The sequence below is a fragment of the Microcaecilia unicolor genome, chromosome 3 (genome assembly GCF_901765095.1).
Source record: "Microcaecilia unicolor chromosome 3, aMicUni1.1, whole genome shotgun sequence".
Taxonomy (NCBI): domain Eukaryota; kingdom Metazoa; phylum Chordata; class Amphibia; order Gymnophiona; family Siphonopidae; genus Microcaecilia; species Microcaecilia unicolor.
Window position 1 is genome coordinate 282,159,252 of NC_044033.1, and position 19,491 is coordinate 282,178,742.

The 19,491-nt window shown below is 42.9% G+C and overlaps 1 protein-coding gene across 1 annotated transcript in view; it reads right to left on the reverse strand.

Annotated features, from left to right (window-relative positions):
• Positions 1 to 19,491, reverse strand: part of MAP3K21 (mitogen-activated protein kinase kinase kinase 21) — a 451,782-nt gene that overhangs the window by 55,248 nt on the left and 377,043 nt on the right. The window lies entirely within an intron of this gene.

Genomic DNA, 19,491 nt, shown 5'->3' on the forward strand with positions numbered 1-19,491 from the left:
GAACATCCACCCACTTTTTCCATTACTGCTTTTAAATTAAATGGGTTAATAAGACCCAAAAGGCTGACTGACTGATTGGTCTTCAATTAGTCTCATGAAGACAATTCCACATTAGAACAAGCACTCTGGCCCTTGTGATTGTTCTCCTTCAACAACCATGAGTTTCTCTAAAAAGTTATCTGAGTACTTGAAAATGAAGAATGGAGGAGTTACTTAATGGCTACAGCAGCAAGCTGAGAACCAGGGAAGGGAAGTTCAAATCCCACCAGTAACTTGTGATCTTGGACAAATCACTTAACTGTCCATTGCCTCAGACACAAACTTTGACTGCAAGCCCTCCTGGAGAGAGGACAATACCTACAGTATCTTAAAGTAACTTGCCTTGAGCTACAAGTGAAAACTAATTATAAAACCATCCCCCTTCCCTTATAAAGAAGGGAAAGACTTAAGTCTCTGAACGCTTTTGGCTAGAAAGATCAATTATCAAAAATGTAAGAAACGGACACTACGTGGAACTGATGAAGTCAAGGCAAGACCAAGAAAAATCTGGTATAACTTGCCCAAAAACTAGTCTGCTACTTTCACTGCAAATGACCTGCTAAAACATGTGGAGGCTCATTTTCAAAGCACATAGACTTACAAAGTTAACCCTAATATTAAATAATTCAAAAGAAAGTGTCCACAATCTAAGAAATTACAGACCGGTGGCATTTATTCTATTGTTCATCAAGGTGATGGAGGAATGGGTAACTGAAAAAATGATCTCTTTGTGGATAGTTTTCAATGATTACATGTGTTCCAATCAGGATTTCATTAGAGTTTTAGCACAAGACACTCTGGTCTACTCTTTGACTACTTCTGGTCAAAAGCTACCGAGTCAAAGTCAGAGTTCGATCATAGTTCAATTTGACCTGTCCTGTGCTTTTGATCTAGTGAACCATGATATTTTGCTCTCTCTCCTTGACTCAATAGGGAGCGATTCACAATTCAGTTTGATCCTGGTTTCAGGGAATCTTGACAAGATCATATAAGGTGGCAATACAAGGTGATCTTTCTGACTCGTGGGACTGTTTGTGGAGTGCCTTGGGGTCCCCCCTTTTGCCCTCATTATTAAATGTTTTGATACAACCTTTGGCAAATTATTTGGGTTCACTTCAGTTGCAGTTTTATATACAGTGCAATCCGCTTAAGTGCAAGGGTCTGGGACCAAAGAAATACATGCAGTTAACCGGAGCGTACACTTAACCGTTGTGAACCAAAGAAGCTTGACATCTGACAAACATATGTACAGTATACAGTCTCCGTTAACTGACGTTATACAGTCTCCGTTAACTGACATTAGGCTTACTTGAAGTAATCAGTCATAGTCCTCTATACATTCTTGTGTCTGAGTTCCATAGACTACGTCTGCCAGACTGTAAAAACTGTCATAGCACTGACATCCAGTGGCCTCCAGATAGGCCCGCACGGTGTTGAAACTCTCCAGCGCTCTTACAAAAGTGACAGGAGGTTGTTGAATTTCGTAAGTATGTGCCTCGCTGCTCATTTCATCATCTGTTTCATCATCAGCTGTTGCCTGCGTGTAGGTGCATATCTGCTGTTGTCAGCTGTTTGTAGATCGTAATCAACAGCTACATAGTGATGAAACTCTTCAGTAACACCGGCAGGGATGTCAATAGCCTGTTCATCTGACACGTTTGCAACAGCTGCATCTGTTTCGTCCCTCTCCATATCCCTTACAAAGCTTGCCCGCTTGTAGCAGTTCACAATGGTTGCCTGTGTAACATGATTCCAGGCTTCTTTCTGCATATGTAGGGGAGTGTGGTAGCCATGTTAGTCCACTCTCAAGGTTATCAATAGAAATCAAACAAAATAAAACATGGAAAAGAAAATAAGATGATACCTTTTTTATTGGACATAATACATTTCTTGATTAGCTTTCGAAGGTTGCCCTTCTTCGTCAGATCGGAACTATTTATTTATTGCATTTGTATCCCACATTTTTCCCTTTTTGCGGGTTCAGTGTGGCTTACAATAAGAAATGAATGATGTAAGTACAATTTTACAGATTGGTTATGGATTACATTGTGCAGAATTATGCGAGACAATCGAAGTGACGTTAACGAGTGCAACAATGGAACACAAACATTGAACATTGGAAGGAGACAATGGGAGCTTGAAGGGCAATATTAAGGCATAAAGACATATAGTATACATATTTCTATGAGTAAAGGTAGGAGTGATGTGGGATTACGGGGGATGAGAGTTCAGAAGTGGATTACGGGGGATGAGAGTTCAGTAGTGGATTTGTAGTGCATTACTAAACAGTAAGTGTGGATTTTATTTTGTGTTTGGGCTCTTTCCGTACATTTTTTCAAAAAGATGGGTCTTCAGTGATCTGCGGAGGGAAGCTTGCTCGTGGATTGTTCTTAAATTGCGCGGCAGTGTATTCCAAAACTGCGTGCTCATGTGAGAAAAGGTTGACGCGTGTAGTGTCTTGTATTTCAAGCCCTTGCAATTGGGGAAGTGGAGGTTGAGGAAGGTTCGGGATGATCTTTTGGCGTTTCTGGGTGGTAAGTCTATAAGCTCAGACATGTAGGCTGGGGCTTCGCCGTGGATGATTTTGTGAACTAATGTGCATACTTTAAAAGTGACGCGTTCCTTGAGTGGAAGCCAGTGCAGTTTCTCTCGTAATGGTTTTGCACTTTCATATTTTGGCTTTCCAAAGATGAGTCTGGCTGCCGTATTTTGGGCTGTTTGAAGTTTCCTCAGTGTATGCTCTTTGCAACCTGAGTATAGTGAGTTGCAGTAGTCCAGGTGGCTGAGTACGAGGGATTGCACTAGGCTGCGAAAGACGGATCTTGGGAAGAATGGTCTTATCCTTTTCAATTTCCACATGCAGTAAAACATCTTTTTAGTTGTGTTTGCGTGCGTTTCGAGTGTTAGGTGGCGGTCGATAGTGACTCCAAGGATTTTGAGCGTTTCTGAGATTGGAAGGTTTAGGTTTGGTGTGTTTATAGCGGTGAATTCCTTTGTGTTGTATTGGGAGGTGAGTATCAGGCATTGAGTTTTTTCAGCATTTAATTTCAGACGGAATGCATCTGCCCATGTGTTCATGATGTGTAGGCTTTTATTGATTTCGTTGAAGATTTCGTTAATGTCTTGTTTGAAAGGGATGTATATTGTCACGTCATCAGCATATATATAAGGGTTGAGGTTATGGTTTGATAGTTTTGCCAGAGGGATCATCATTAGGTTGAAAATGGTTGGTGAAAGAGGTGATCCTTGTGGTACTCCACATTCAGGTGTCCATGCCTTAGATGTGGTCGAATTTGATGTGACTTGATACGAACGTTGGGTTAGGAACCCCTTGAACCAATTTAGGACATTTCCTCCAATGCCGAAGTATTCAAGTATGTGTAATAGGATTCCGTGGTCTACCATATCGAAGGCACTTGACATGTCAAATTGTAGGAGGAGTATATTGTTGCCAGTCGCAATTATTTGTTTAAATTTAGTCATAAGGGTGACTAATACTGTTTCTGTGCTATGATTCGACCGGAATCCTGATTGGGCATCATGCAATATTGAGTGTTTGTTTAGATAGATAGTGAGTTGTTTAGTTACCATTCCTTCGGTTATTTTGGTTATTAGTGGTATGGATGCTACTGGCCTGTAATTGGTTAATTCATTCGTGTTTTTCTTTGTATCTTTAGGTATTGGGATGAGTAAGATTTTTCCTTTTTCTTTTGGGAAAAGTCTGTTTTGTAGCATGAAGTTTACATGGTTCGTTAGGTCTATTTTGAATTGTTGAGGAGCAGATTTCATGAGGTTGTTTGGGCATTTGTCTAGTTTGCAGTGGGATTTGGCATATCTTTTGAGAGTTTCAGAGATAAGGTCTTCTGATAGTATTTCGAATTCGGTCCAGGTTCTGTCTGCTGGGTGTATTCCTTCTTCTGGATCTAGACATTCTAAGAGTGTGGTGTACTCAATAGAGCTAGCGGGTATTTTGAGTCGTAGTTGTATAATTTTCTCCTTGAAGTATTTCGCAAGGTTGTCAACATTTGGTAGATCTTTGCCGTTGTTTGTGACTGGTGTGGTGTCTAACAGTTTGTTCACAAGGTTGAAGAGTTTATGTGTGTCTTTGTAGTTAGGTCCTATTATTGTTTTGTAGTGTAGTCTTTTGGTCTGTTTTATGGTGTATTTGTATTTTCTCCGAAGTGATTTCCAGGCGTTTAGTGTCTGTTCGTCTTTCTTTTTGTTCCATTCTCGTTCTAATTTCCTGCCTTGTGTTTTAAGTTTTTTCAGCTCTTCGGTGAACCATGGATTTGCTTTTTTCCTGTGAGATGTTCTGGTTTGTATTGGGGCGATTTTGTCTAATGTTGTTGTACATAGATCGTCCCATTCTTGGAGGAATTGGATGGTGTCAGCGTTTGTTGACCATTCGTTCAGGTAGATCTGTTGCCAGAATATTGTGGGGTCTATTTTTCCTCTCGCTGTGTATGTTGTTCATTTCTGTTTATTGATTGTGTTTATGAGTGTTTTTCGCCAGCAGAGAGAGACGTTTGCTTTATGGTGGTCTGACCATAGTGTGGGTGTTCATCTTGTGTCAGTGAGTATGATGGTTGAGTCCGGTTCGAATTTGTTTGTTATGATATCTAGTGTGTGTCCTTTTTCGTGTGTTGGTTGCGTGTTGGGTACTTGCAGATCCCAGAGTTTTAGGAATTCTTTGCATTCTCGTGTGCTTGGTGAGGTGTCATCTTCTAGGTGTAGGTTGATGTCTCCTAGTATAAGGATGTTTGAGGCAGATACGCAGGAGTTCGAGATGAAATCCATAAGTTCTGCTTGGGAGTCTTGCCATTTTCCTGGTGGCCTGTAGAATAGGATTGTGTTAAGGTGTCCTATTAGGTTTGGATGATTAATTCTTGTCGATGCAATTTGAAGTTGTGGTGAGGTTGTGATTGTGATGGTGAATTTGGGTTTGTAAATAATAGCTATTCCGCCTCCTCTTTTTATTCCATTTCTTGTCCAGTGGGTGATTTTGTATTCTGGTGGGCATGTTTCTAAGATGGCGGGGTCTGTGGGGCTATGGAACCAGGTTTCTGTGATAAATAGAAGGTCTAAGTTGTCTGTGGTAATCCAGTCTAGTATGTCTACTGCGTTGCTTACTGCTGATCTTGCATTGATGTATCCTAGTTGGATTGAGTGGTATGGTTCCGTGGGGGGGGGGGGGGGGGGTTTGATGTGTTTATTTTTATTAGTTGTCTGTTTCTTCGATGGTTGAGTTTGTTGTTGTTGATGTTTTCTTTTTGTCAGCGGTATTCATATTCGGAGATTATTCCTTTTGGTTGGTTATTGTGTCTTTGGTTTAGGTAGTCTTTGTTGGTTGGTTGTGCATAGGATTGTTGTGTTGTGGGTGAGTTGTTATGGATGTTCTTTATGGTAGGCATTGTGTGTATGTGAGTGCTGTGTGATTTGTGAGTAATGGGATTGATGTTATCTGGATTGTAGGTTGTGTTTGCGTATAAGAGTAGGGAGAGACAATGGATGATTAGGAGTGTTGTACTGGTATTCATATCTGTGTCTAAGGCGCTGTGGTAAACATTCAGCTGGTTTGCATTCAAGCAAATTAAAGTTTACATTTGTATTGAAGCTTGGTAGTCCAAAATCTGCATATGCATTTGAGCTTGGCTACAATTCCGATCGAGGTAAAGCTTACATATGCATTTAAGCTTTGCAACACTTCAGAGCTTGGCAACAATTCAAAGCAAGGCTAGCCTACATTTGCATTTAAGCTTGGCAACAATTCAAAGCAAGGCTAGCCTACATTTGCATTTAAGCTTGGCAGCAGTTCCTACTGGTGGTGCTAGTTTGTAATCAGAGCAAGGCGAGCCTGTATTTACAGTTGCATTTATGCTTAGCAGCAATTCAACGCTTGGCAACAGTTCACAGCAGGCCAGCCTACATTTGCATTTAAACTTGGCAACGGTTCCTACTGATAGTGCTAGTTTGTAATCAGAGCAAGGCAAGCCTGTGTTTACAGTAGGTACATAGTGATAGGTGTTTCCTATTGATCTAATTCTAATTCTCTTGTTGTACAAGGTGGCTCATTTGTCTGGGGATCAGAGCAAGCTAAATAAGTACATTTAATTTAAGCTGGTAGCAATGCTAGGACAAAGCTATTCTCTTACCCTTTTAAGGCATGGCAAGGCAATTGCATATAAATTTTTACACAGAATAGTATTATTTTGGCTGGACTAATCATTTGCCTTCAGTATATAATGTTTAAGCTATTTGAAGGCATCTGTATTAAGGCAGTACAAGGAATGGTGCTATTTTTGGTACAGGACTCAGTTGCCTCTGTTTAAAGCAGTAAATAAAGCAGAGCATGCACTTTTAGATCCAAGTTAAAGCGGTGCATGCATTTAACTTTCTATTTAAAGCAAGCAAAGCAAAAGCGAAGCAAAGCAGAGTATGGCAGAGTATGGACATTTAGATCAGCTTAAAGCAGTGCATGCAGTTAAGCAAAGCAGCAGTTATTTTGTTTATTCATTACGGTTGTGTTGTCCTTGTTCCGTGGCCTCCGATCCGTAGCCAGTCGAGTCTAGCCCTGTCCTGGCTATGGGTGCGTCTCCGCGATGCCTCCGGTTGGTGGGTCAGTTGTCTTCGGCTCTTCTGGGCACAGTTGAGCCCCAGTCCAGTCGGGGACAGGTCGTGGCTACAAGGTAGGCGGGCCTTCACGGTTCGATTCAGGACACTCACTCGTTTTGGGGTTTATCGGGCCGGTGTTGTTCTGTAGTTCATCAATCGGGTCCGGTGAGGCTCCGATGTTGCTCTGGTCCGTTCCGGTCCAGTTAGAGTGGTTTGGGATGTGTGAGATACATAGGGAAATACCCCACGTGGTCCGCCGCACAAACGATAACGTTGGATCTAGTTCCTCAGTTTTTGCTGTTCTCACGACTTGGTGAGGAGATTGCAGACGTCTTGCGTTGCGCTAATTGGGGGGCATGGGAGGTTTAAGCGGTTCTTGTTGTGCCTGGGGAGATCGGCGAGTGGGGGGAAGTCTGGGCGCTCGGTTCTTGTGCGGTCCCCTTTGGAAGAGGTGCAGCTGCCTGTCTCTGCTTCGGGGCCGCTAAGGCGCCGTTTTCCACTCCTGGCTCTCCTGCGCCCCGTGCGACTCGACCCGATCCAAGCCTGTGGTCTTTGCGGTCCCGGCGAGTGGATGGCCACTAGGTCAGTCGCTTCTTCAGGTGGTCACTTCTCTGAAGGGATTGTCTGCCAGTTCAGCTTTATTATACAGCCCATTATAAACCATAAAGCTGTATTTCTCTGTTGATCACCCTCCCCTCACCTATCCACACCTATCCTGTTAGAATATCAATGATATGCTTCGATGTCCCCATGCATACCTCCTACCCACCCCCATCCTCCCACCCTGTCAGACTGTCATAGTAATGCTTGAATGTTTTCACTTATATACACTGTCAGCTAGCACATTTGCTTATTTCCGATCTGACGAAGAAGGGCAACCTTCGAAAGCTAATCAAGAAATGTATTAAGTTATGTCCAATAAAAAAGGTATCATCTTATTTTCTTTTCCATGTTTTATTTTGTTTGATTTCTATTGATATGCATATGTAGGGAATCCAATAGTGATAGATTACGAGCCAGTTCAACAGCACGTTTATCCTTGCCAGTCTGGTCATCCATAATGCTCATCAGACGACATAGCACAAGAGCCTGATAATGTTGTTTGAAATTGGCTACTATGCCCTGATCCATAGGTTGGATCAGAGAGGTAGTGTTTGGTGGCAAGACCACCACCTTGACGTTAGACAGCCTGACATCATCACTGTGTGCAGCACAATTATCACAAGGCAACAAAATCTGACGCTTTTGTGCCTGCATTCTAGTGTCTAACTTCTTTAGCCACTGCTTCCAAATTTCCCTAGTCATCCATGAATTTGCGTTAGCCTCGTATGACACAGGAAGTCACTTAACATTCTTGAAGCAACGGGGCTGTTGGCTCTTTCCAATGACGAAGGGTTCCAACTTCTCACTCCCATCCATATTGCAACAAAGGAGGATCATCCGTCAGTTCTTCGACGTTTTACTTCCTGTAGTTTCGGCTTGTTTGAATGCAAGTGTTCCATCAGGAATCGCTCGCCAACAGAGACCGTTTTCGTCAGCATTGAAAATGTCACGAGGTGCAAACTTGTTCAAGATGGTAGGAAGAACTGAAACAACCCAATTTTCAGCACCAAAGTCATCAGCGTCTTGTTTTTCACCATGCTGTTTCTTGAATTTTATGTTCCTCTCCTTCCTTCCATCCTTCCAACCATCCAACAGTGGCTTTGAATTCAGTTAGTCCAAGACTTTCAGCTAGCTGATTAGCTTTCTCCATAAGCAGTGGACCACTGACAGGAAACTGCTCCTGACTTGAGAAAGCCACCGAAGAAGAGCATCTTCTACCTCCTCAGCTTTTTCTGCACATTTTCATTTCCAGTGTGGATTTGTATTATTTTGCCAGTCTTCCAGAAGCTGGTCTTTCTGATTCAAGATACATGAAGTTTGACTGGGATTGACACCATATTCTTTAGCAGTAGATGCTTGACTTTGTTTGTTTTCTAATTTTTTAAGAACTTCTATTCGTTCAGCCAGTGTTAAAGTCTTACAGTTGCGCGACGACGACCCCAGTGTGCACTCTAACAACATTCTTTCACTTATTCTGCCTGTGGCAGTTAAAGGGGCGGTAAATTTGAAATCTTGTTGGTTGTCACGTGCCAATCGGCTTCCATATTCCATGTGTGCGCTTATGCGGAGTCTTCCCTGCAGAGGAGCGGTCTTAAACCATGCATATAAGCAAATCTTGCACTTATCAGTGGTGCGCTAAACTGAAGTTTGTCCCCATAGAAATTGATGGCGCCAAAAACGGGATCGAAGTACAGCATGCAGTTAAACAGAGCATGCGCTTATCCGACGTGCACTTAAATGGCGTGCACTGTATATACACAGATATCACAGTGTTAATACCTTTTACCCCAGGTAATGAGTCATGAATCCAACTTGTTACACCATTTATCGTCAGTTGATAACTGGGTACATTCATTTAAATTAAAGAGAAAACTACGTTCCTTTGTACTGGTCCACTGGCTTTTTTGAAAAATAATCCTACTGTTAAGATTGATTTAAAATTTGACTGAGTTCAAAGAATACTAGGAGTGGAATTAGAAAACTTTCTCTTAGCATCCAGATTAATAAAGTGGTTAGTAAATCTTTTTTCTTGCTTAAAATAATCGCAGACTATTCTTAAGTATTTTGAATTAGCAATTTTCCATTTGGTGATACAATTTTTTTTTGCATTAAGAAAATACGCAATGCAAACAGAAATGATGAAAATTACATCAGATAACAACCTATTCATAATACCAAGGAAAACATTTTTGTTTTTCTCCCTCCAACCCTTCCCTAACGATTATCTCACTAAGGAAGGAATAGAAACCCATCTATCAGACAGGTAAGGATCCTGCACAATACAACAATATCCTTAGATTAATCCAGTTAGCGAAGTATTTCTCCATGCCACATATATATCCCAGACTTTGTGGAATTTCAATAAGTGACCACTGTGCACTGCAGTTAGCTTGGCCATTTTACATATGTAATCCAACTGATGAAGGACTCTAGAGTGTGTTGGTATCTCTGGCTGTTTCCACACTGATGCAATTGCTAATTTGCTGGCAACAAAGGGATTGGTGGCAAAACTTGAGATTCTTTCTTGATTCCCCATGGCTTGAAGTTTATGAGGATAATGCATTTGCAATATTATCTGTACCAGCTTTAGAATAGCTGTCCAGAACTGGTGAGCCATGGGACAGGTCCACCAAATATGGATCATTTCACCCATGTTTCCAAAATTCCGCCAGCACTGACCTGATCCATGTCCATTCGCAATAAGCGTTGGGGTGTATAGTACCACTGATAAAATATTTTATACCCATTTTCAATCAGACTAGCTGAAATAGAGACTTTAAAAATATTCTTAAAACATTTCTCCCATTGGCTATGTTCATAGCTGGATGCCAACACGGTTTCCCACTTATGGGAACATAGTGCAGGGCTGTCTAGAAAAAGTAGAGCCTTATACAATCGTAATAGACATCCCCTGTCACCATCACCTTTCATTGCTCATTCTAGACTAGATTCTATCAATTGTAATTCTCCCAAGGCCCTCCTATGAAGATAGTCTCGGAGTTGCTGACAGTGAAATTCATACTGGGGAGCCAATCCGTACTCGTCTTGCAGAATTGTGAATGACAGATATTCCCCCTCTTCCCACACCTGGCCTAGAGTGTGAAGGCCACTCTGTTTCCAGTTACGATAACATGAATCCAGCCCACCAGGGGAAACCCTGGGGCAAATCGGATTGCTGTTTGCAAAAAATTGCTTCCTTGTTCCATATTGATAGGGGACACTGAATTAACATTGGGGCTGAATGGAGTGTAGTTAATTAAATAATTGAGTCTTAGGCAACCATACCAAATCCCATAAAGGGACAGGGTCTATCCAGGCTTGCTCCAAGGCTACCCATGGTTTTCACATCTGATGACCCCATTCAGCCAGAATACACAAGTTAGCTGCTTGATAAAATAGAAAAAGATTTGGGGACCCCCATGCCACCCCTTTTCCTAAGTTGATATAACATAGCCCATTTAACCCTTAGAAGACATCTCCTACAAATTTATTTATTTATTTATTTATTTGCATTTGTATCCCACATTTTCCCACCTGAAGGAGAAGGCCTTCCGTTGCAATTTGGTAAAGAAGTATTTTGGTAGTGGGAGTGGCAGAGCCATAAAAATTAGGCCAATCATTTTCAAAGCTGAAATCCTGCCCATCCATGAAAGCCCCAGTCCCTCCCACCTCTCTAGGTCAGCAAACAATTCTTTAACCTTCGAGGGGTAGTTAGCTGCATATAAATCAGGAATTGTCTTAGTGATATTAATACCCAGATAACAAACAAAATGTGGGGCTCATAAAAAAAAAAAAAAACTCAGCCTGCAATGCTGTTTTCTTGGTCCGGAGTCAAAGTAATACATAAAATCTCTGATTGGTCATATTTACCCTGAAGCCACAGCGCTGCAATTCCTGTACGGTAGCCGTCGGGGAGCCAGTTAGGGTCAATAGAATATTGTCTGCAAAAAGCATAATTTTAGAAGTTGTACCCCTCCACTGGACATCTATAATATCCGAACATGTGCAAATGGCACAGACCACAGGCTCAATGACGAGGGCAAATAACAGGGGTGCCAGAGCACAACCCTGCCTTGTCTCATACTTTAATATAAAAGGTTCTGAACAAGTGCCATTGATCCGCAAACATGCTTGAGGGTTTGTATAAATTAGTCATATCCAATGAAGAAAACCCTGCAAATCAATTTGATCTAAAACAGCAAACAAAAATGGCCATTGTAAGCAATCAAATGTCTTCTCCGCGTCTAGAGACAGGAGAAGCATTGGAATTGCCTTACTTCAAAGCACACTAATGTGTAGGGTTCAGTGGATGCTATCAAAAGTTTGTCTACCACTAATGAACCCAGCTTGATCTGTATGGATCACCATAAGTAGCACTTTCTGCAGACAGGCCACTAGGATTTTTGTAAACAACTTATAATCTGTATTAAGCAGAGAAGCCAATATGAATTACATAAATGGGGATCCTCCCCCGGTTTTAGTAACAGCGTGATAGTTGCCAAGCACCATGTGGCAAGGAACTTCAGTGCTCCCATCCAGGGCATTAAAAACTCTGACAAGTACCGGAGCCAGGAGTGCTTTAAAACTTTGATAGAATTTTTTTGTGTAGCCATCTGGCCCCAGTGCCTTGCCTTTGGGTAAATCCCAAATAGCCCATTTAACTTCATCTAATTCTATAGGGTTGGAGAGTATTGCTGCGGCTGCCAATGATACTTCAGGTAGGACATGGTCAGTTAAGTACGCTTGAAGAACATCAGCAACTAGAAAGATGTCAGATGTGTAGAGATTTTGATAAAACTCTACAAAAAGTTGTTGTATTTCAATTGTGGAGGTACAGGGGGTTATCATGATCATCAATAACACAGGAGACAGCATTCTGAGAATTTAGCTTTTTCAATTTAAATGTCAAAAGATGGCCCGAGCAGTTGCCAAATTCAAAATGTGCTTGGCGGGCTCATTTAATTTGCTCAGCTATACTTGCCAACTGCAACTCCTGGAGCTGTTTGCATGATTGATGTATCTGGGTATCCAGTGAAGGCTGACCCCTGCCTTGCTTAGGCTGATATTCCAATTGAGCAAGTTGTGATCACAGGGCACCTTCTGCCTGTCTGAGTTTTGGATACATGTATTGTAAGGCAATTAGCTGTCCTCGCATAACTACCTTGAGGCACCTCCCACAAAATTATGGGTGGCACCTCTCCTGTATCCTGAAGAACGAGAGGACATGAAATGAGATTGAAGGGGGGCAGACTCAAAAAAAATGTCAGGAAGTATTTTTTCATGGAGAGAGTGGTGGATGCTTGAAATGCCCTCGCGGGAGATGGTGGAAATGAAAACGGTAACAGAATACAAGCACGTGTGGGATAAACATAAAGGAATCCTGTTCAGAAGGAATGGATCCTAAGGAGCTTAGCCGAGATTGGGTGGCAGAGCCGGTGGCGGGGATAGTGCTGGGCAGACTTATACGGTCTGTGCCAGAGCCGGTGGTGGGAGGTAGGACTGGTGGTTGAGAGGCGGGGATAGTGCTGGGCAGACATACGGTCTGTGCCAGAACCAGTGGTGGGAAGTGGGGCTGGTGGTTGGGTGGCAGGGATAGTGCTGGGTAGACTTGCACGGTCTGTGCCCTGAAAAGGACAGGTACAAATTAAGGTAAGGTATACACAAAAAGTAGCACATAAGAGTTTATCTTGTTGGGCAGACTGGATGGACCATGCAGGTCTTTTTCTGCCGTCATCTACTATGTTACTATGTATCATTAAAAACCGAATATATTATTTTATACCATGTTCTAATTAAGATTTTCAAGAGGCAGGAACAAACCGTCATTTAATCTCCAGTACAAATTCCCCCGCTGCTGTCTCCTGGGGCCCAAATGTAGAATCACAGGGGCGTGGTCAGACCAAGTGCGGAGGGCAATCAAGCAGGAATACACCCAACAGAGAGGGTTCCCAATAATCAATGTGCAAGTAACTGTTATGCGTCTGGGAATCATATGAACAATCCCTCTCTAATGGGTTAATTTGCCTCCAAAGGTCAAGTACATACCACAGACACATAAATTGGGTCAAAAGGTTTCGGTCATGCTGGGAGTACTGGATCCCCACAGTCGAGTTATCAATAGCAGCATATAACATTAAATTGAAATCCCCCCATACAATATATGGCCATTTGCATGTTGCAATAGTAGGTGGTCTAAACGCTCAATATAGGTCTTGATATCAACATCTGGAGCATAGACATTGACTATCGAATACGTAATGATACCGAACGTCACTAATAAAAGATACTGCCCCCCTCGATCCCGCACCACCCATCCAATTTGCCAAGCTTTATCTCTATTTAAGGTTATCATGACCCTTGTAGCTTTATGCTGAGATGTATTAGATGCAAAATATGTGCAGACATTTGCTATGGTTACAAAATCGCTCATGCTCAGGTCTGAAATGAGTCTCCTTGACTAGTTGGTGGTACAATCTTTAATAATTTCATTACTTGATTACTGTAACTATTTATATAAGTTGCTCAAAATCATTAAAAATGAAATTGCAGAGTGCAGAATGGCACAGTCACAGTAATATATGCAGCAAATAGCTACGAGTTTATTTCTTTCCATATGATGCAGTTGTACTGGTTGCCAGTAAAGGCCAGACTGCAGTTTAAGATTTTGGTTCTTTTTCTTTCTTTGAAAGCCTTTCATGGAGATTCCCTGGGTTATTTAATTGAATATTTTCTCTTTTTTTAAAATAGAAATCATGAGATCTACCAGAAACATTTATACATTAAGCTTTCCTACTGTTCGTAAATTAAAGGCATTGCGAACTGTACAATCTTCCCTAACATAACAAGCAGCCTCTAGCCGGAATTCTTTGCCTTCTTCCCTTAGACAAACATATTATTTCTTGCTTAGGAAACTATTAAAAAGACTTTCCTTTTCCAGAAATACCTCTCAATTTATAGATTTTGTACTTTTGAGACTGTGACTATCTATTGCATAATCACCTGGAGAATGCTCCTTCGCTTGATTGTTATTCGCTCTGAACTTCTTCATTGTAGCGGGCTACAAAGATTCCAATGTAATATAAAGTGAAAATACTTACCTGTAGCAGGTATTCTCCAAGGACAGCAGGCTGATTCTCACATGTGGGTCGACGTCTGCTTCAGCATGGGAACCGGCATTTTGCCATACCAAAACCAAAAACGTTTTGCAAGAGTCTTCTGATGCACGCACACCGTGCACGTGCGGACTGACTTCCCACCCGCCGTGCGAGTGTGTAGCTCAGTTAGAGCAAAAAGCATGACAAATAACTCCAAAAGGGAGGTGGGAGGGATTGTGAGAATAATCAGCCTGCTGTCCTCGGAGAATACCTGCTACAGGTAAGTATCTTCGCTTTCTCCGAGGACAAGCAGGCTGCTTGTTCTCACATGTGGGGTATCCCTAGCATCCAGGCTCACTCAAAACAAACATTGTTCAATTCAGCCTCGCAACGGCGAGGAAATAACGTAGGTTGACCTGAAACTATATACAGCTAAGCTGAGACTGCAGCCTGGAACAGAATAAAAAAAGGGCCTAGGGGCTGGAGTTTAATTCTAAACCCCAAACAGATTGTGCAGCACTGACTGCCCAAACCGACTGTTGCGTCGGGTATCCTGCTGAAGGCAGTAGTGAGATGTGAATGTGTGGACTGATGACTATGTTGAAGCCTTGCAAATCTCTTCAATGGAGGCTAAGTGAGCCACTGACGCAGCCATGGCTTTAACATTATGAGCCGTGACATGGCCCTCTAGAGTCAGCCCAGCTTGGGCATAAGTGAAGGAAATGCAATCTGCTAGCCAACTGGAGATTGTGCATTTTCCGATGGCGAATCCCCTCCTGTTGGGATTGAAAGAAACAAACAACTGGGCGGACTGTCTGAAGAGCTTCGTCCGCTTCATGTAAAAGGCCAATGTTCTCTTGCAGTCCAAGGTGTGCAAGCTGCTCTTCCCAGGGTAGCCATGAGGTCGGGGAAAAAATGTTGGCAAGACAATTGACTGGTTCAGATGGAACTCAGACACCACCATCGGCAGGAACTTAGGGTGCGCGCGAAGGACTACTCTGTTGTGATGAAACTTAGTATAAGATGCATCCACTACTAAGGCCTGAAGCTCACTGACCCTACGAGCTGAAGTAACAGCCACCAAGAAAATGACCTTCCAGGTCAAGTACTTCAGATGGCAGGAATTCAGTGGCTCAAAGGGTGTTTTCATCAGCTGGGCGAGAACAACGTTGAGATTCCATGACACCAGTGGAGGTTTTGTAGGGGTATTTCCCTGTGATCTAGCCTGAGCTGGTCTTGACCTATACAAGCCTATGACATCTTGGTACAATAAGATGGCTGCTGCAACTCTCTGACCTGAACATCTCTGTGTCAGCAAGATCCAGCTTCAGCTTGTGGAAAATCACTGACAGGCTTGCTGAAGCCAAGGACATTCTGTGTTCCAACCATCCCCCTTCTATCTCTGAGACGCTGGGAAGGGAATCATACTCATGGCACCAGAAGTTACCATCTCCAAGGTCACAAAACAAAGAACGCTTTTTGCCCATGCACTGGACTGTAGGAGGAGAATTGGTCCAGGCTATCACCCGAGAGAGAGGTCTGGAAGAACGTGGGGAGAGTGAGAGAAAAAGTTAGTCGGAGACCCTCGGAGGAGGAGTACCTGGGAAGGACCTGAGAAATCCAGCAAGACTCGGGGTGAGCTAGAGACTGTATGGTACCAACCTTGTGACCTGCATAACTGGTGCAAATACCTGTGGCAGAGATTTTGGCTCTGAGAACCAAAGGAGAGACGGGAACCTGCTTGTTTGCTGAGAAAGACCTGCACTACATAAGACACAGACAGCTGAGATAGCGTCTGGGGAGATTCTGCTCCGGTCTTATCTGAAGCTGTCATCAGGACAGCGTGGTAAGATCACAGCGATATATTTCCAAGTCTGGGGTTAGGCAGTGGTTTTATCTAAGTACGACTGGTTTATGTCAGCTCTTGGTCAGGGACAGCTGCTAATGTGTATTTTGCATAAGATGTGATAAGTTTTCATAAGGATCATTAGGATATCATTTGTACTGTTCTAATCATTACTGTACGTAGTCTCAGGATAATCAGAGTGTAGTTAGACAATATATTTTGTTAGTGTGCATATCAGTAAGAGATATTATATTGCATATAAGCTATTGCACGGTGTCTATTTTTCTACCTGTAATAAATAATATATAATTATCATCTTTGACGTGGCTTTGGTTCTTTGGCGAAGAACAAAACACTGGCAGGGTGCCAGCAACAAGGTTCCTTTATAATATTTCCCCTAGGCTGAGCGGGAACCTTGTAATAAGTATTATCAGGGAATAATTATTGCCCTAATTACTTATTTTCATCTCATAAATGGGAGCTTGCGTCCGGGAATGTCATTCAGTTGATAACAGTTTATACCCGTAGGTTTGTTCTCTGTTTCAAAAAAATCCTAAGCTGCACAAGTCTGAGCTTTGTTTTTACATTCTCTTACTGTGTGTTCACTGAAGGCTGTTGAAGGTGTCTGGTAGTCGTAAATCTGTTGCTTTTGCCAGATTTATGACCTGGCAGTGAACCAGGTTTTTTTTTTTGTTTGTACTAGCTGTGTTAATTGCTAGCTGGTTTTTTTTCTTTCACATTCCTGTCCGTACAGTGTCAGTATGGCGGCACCTAGCCATAGAGCCTATGGCTAGGTGCCGCCATACTGACACTGTATGGACAGGAATGTGAAAGAAAGAAAAAAAAACAGCTAGAAGTAGCAGTGTTTGATGCAATGGTGGCAGGGGGCCAGTCTAAAACACTTACGGAGGGCTCTCTGAAGTCTATGCTGTCCTTATTTCGCAAAGAAGACGCACAAAGTTTCAAAGCATATGAGGTAGTCTTAAACCAAATCTGTTCCAGCATTAGTGGAGCTCTCATGCACCCTGCTGGCCAAAATGGAAAGTGCAAGTTGTAATCGCTCTACATTGCAAAACGAAATTCAGCAGTTGCAGACTGAAGTTGACGCCCTAAAGAAAGAGAGACTTGATTTACAATTGGCTCTTGAGAGCAAAACTTCACAGGTAACTGGTGGAGGGGGGGCTGACAGAGTTCCCATGATCATGGTACATGCGCCGAATGTGTGGGTCTTCATGACAAATGTGCTACTTTAGAGAAAGACAGATTGCATTGGGAACAGACTGCCCAATCTCTACAGACTGATTTGAGGCTGAAAAATGATTCCCTCTCTGCTAAATCATATCAATTAGAGGAGGTGATGCGAACTTTAAGTTTGCGAACGAAAGAAGTAAATCATACTCACTCCCGGCAACAGGAGGAGAGAGAAATGCATCAGGATATGATTTCTGCTTTGCGTAGGGAGTTACAACATGAGAAAGGGAGTCATAGCTTTGCTCAGCAGGCTTGGCATAAAGCCGAAGGAGAACTAGCGGAGTCCTGGGAGAAAAATAATACCCTTTCACTGCAGTTATCTCAGGCTTTGCAGGATAAAGAGATATGTATAAAAGCACTCAATCAGCATAAGGGAGACCTAGAGATGTTGCGGAAGGAGGTATGTGACTTGGTGGTTGAGGCTACTGCTACACCCATGGAGTTGCAGGATAGGGATGACGTGAGATCACCCAGCCCTGTGGATCTGGTGAACCTTGTATTGTGGAGTAGACTTGATGGCAGCCCCGTGGAATCTGAGGTAACGCCTGTTAGCCTGAAGTCTGGACAGAACATACCTGAGGTCTGTGAAGTAGTCTGTGATAAAGATGTGATCATTCCGGCAAGAGTGAGGGATTATTCCATCAAGCTCCCATCAAGCTCCGTCTTGCTCAGGGACAACGTCTGTTGGACAAAGTGGTGTACTTCAACCCTCATGCACATTTTCATGACCTAGGGTTGTCCATCGGTGTTCTGCCATGTTTGGAGGTATCTGATGCTCCTTTCCACTTGTTGGTCACCAATCCGCAATCAGATGAAGTTGTTGTGTCTAAAGGAGACCCTTTTGGATTTCTGGTGGGAGAGTCTTTTCCTGATGTCGAGGTAAGTTTGCCTATTGTTGGCAGGCTGCCTTCCTCTAGGAACACCTGCCAGGGGGAAGGGGGAGACTGGGAGTCTGTTTACCTCTCCCAGAGGCCTCATATCTCTGGAGTTCATGTGGCCATATGATGCAAATGATTCACAGGTGCAGTTGGAAGACGACTTCTTGATTTGTCCAGAAGGATGTCTGTACCCCAGAGGTCTAGAGGGGTGAGTTCTGTTGAAACCTCATCTCTGCAGGCGGACATTGAAGATCAAGTGGAAATTCCATCCAACCAACCTCTCTCAGAGTTTGATGCTATGGTGAAAGATCAAGTGGAACAGGCTGATGCTTGTACTACTGTCACAGAGAAGATGCAGTTGACTGAGCTGCTGTACAAATACAAGGGAACTTTTTGCTATAGACTCATATGACTGTGGCCTTACAGACCTGCACGTCACCAGAGTGCCTACAGAACCAAATAGTAAGCCTGTCTTTGTGCGCCAGTATAAGATTCCATTGGCTTCCTATGAATCTGTGCAAGAGATTCTCAATACCTTGGAGGCCAGGGGCATCATTAGGCAATGCAACAGCACATACAACTCCCCTCTGTGGCCCATCTTGAAAAAGAACAACAGCTGGAGAATTGCACTGGACTACAGTCAGCTGAATAAGCGAGTACCGTTGTCCAGGTGGCCGATGGCTCCACTGGATCAGAGTCTTTCTACTATCAAGGGGGCTAAGTATTTCACCAGCTTAGACCTGGCATCAGGGTTTTGGACTGTACCTGTACATCCACATGATCAGTATAAACTGGCTTTCACCTTTGGGAAGAAACAGTACACGTGGAACAGAACTCCCTTTGGTTTTGTCAATTCACCGGCTGAATTCAACATCTTCCTACACAAAGCACTTCCAGATGCTGAAGCTCGAGGAACTGTAGTCTATGTGGATGATATTCTGATCAAAAGCCCTACCTTTCAAGAACATGTGTCAGAGATTGAGCACGTTTTCAGACAGTTGACAAATGCTGGAGCTAAAATGACATTGACCAAAGGACAATGGTGCAAGAAATCTCTGAATTACCTAGGGTATGAAATTTCTGCTGAGGGTCTGCGACCGCAGAAGAAGCGAGTTCAGGCCTTACAACAGCTGAAACAACCTACCAATCTCACAGAACTTTCTTCCTT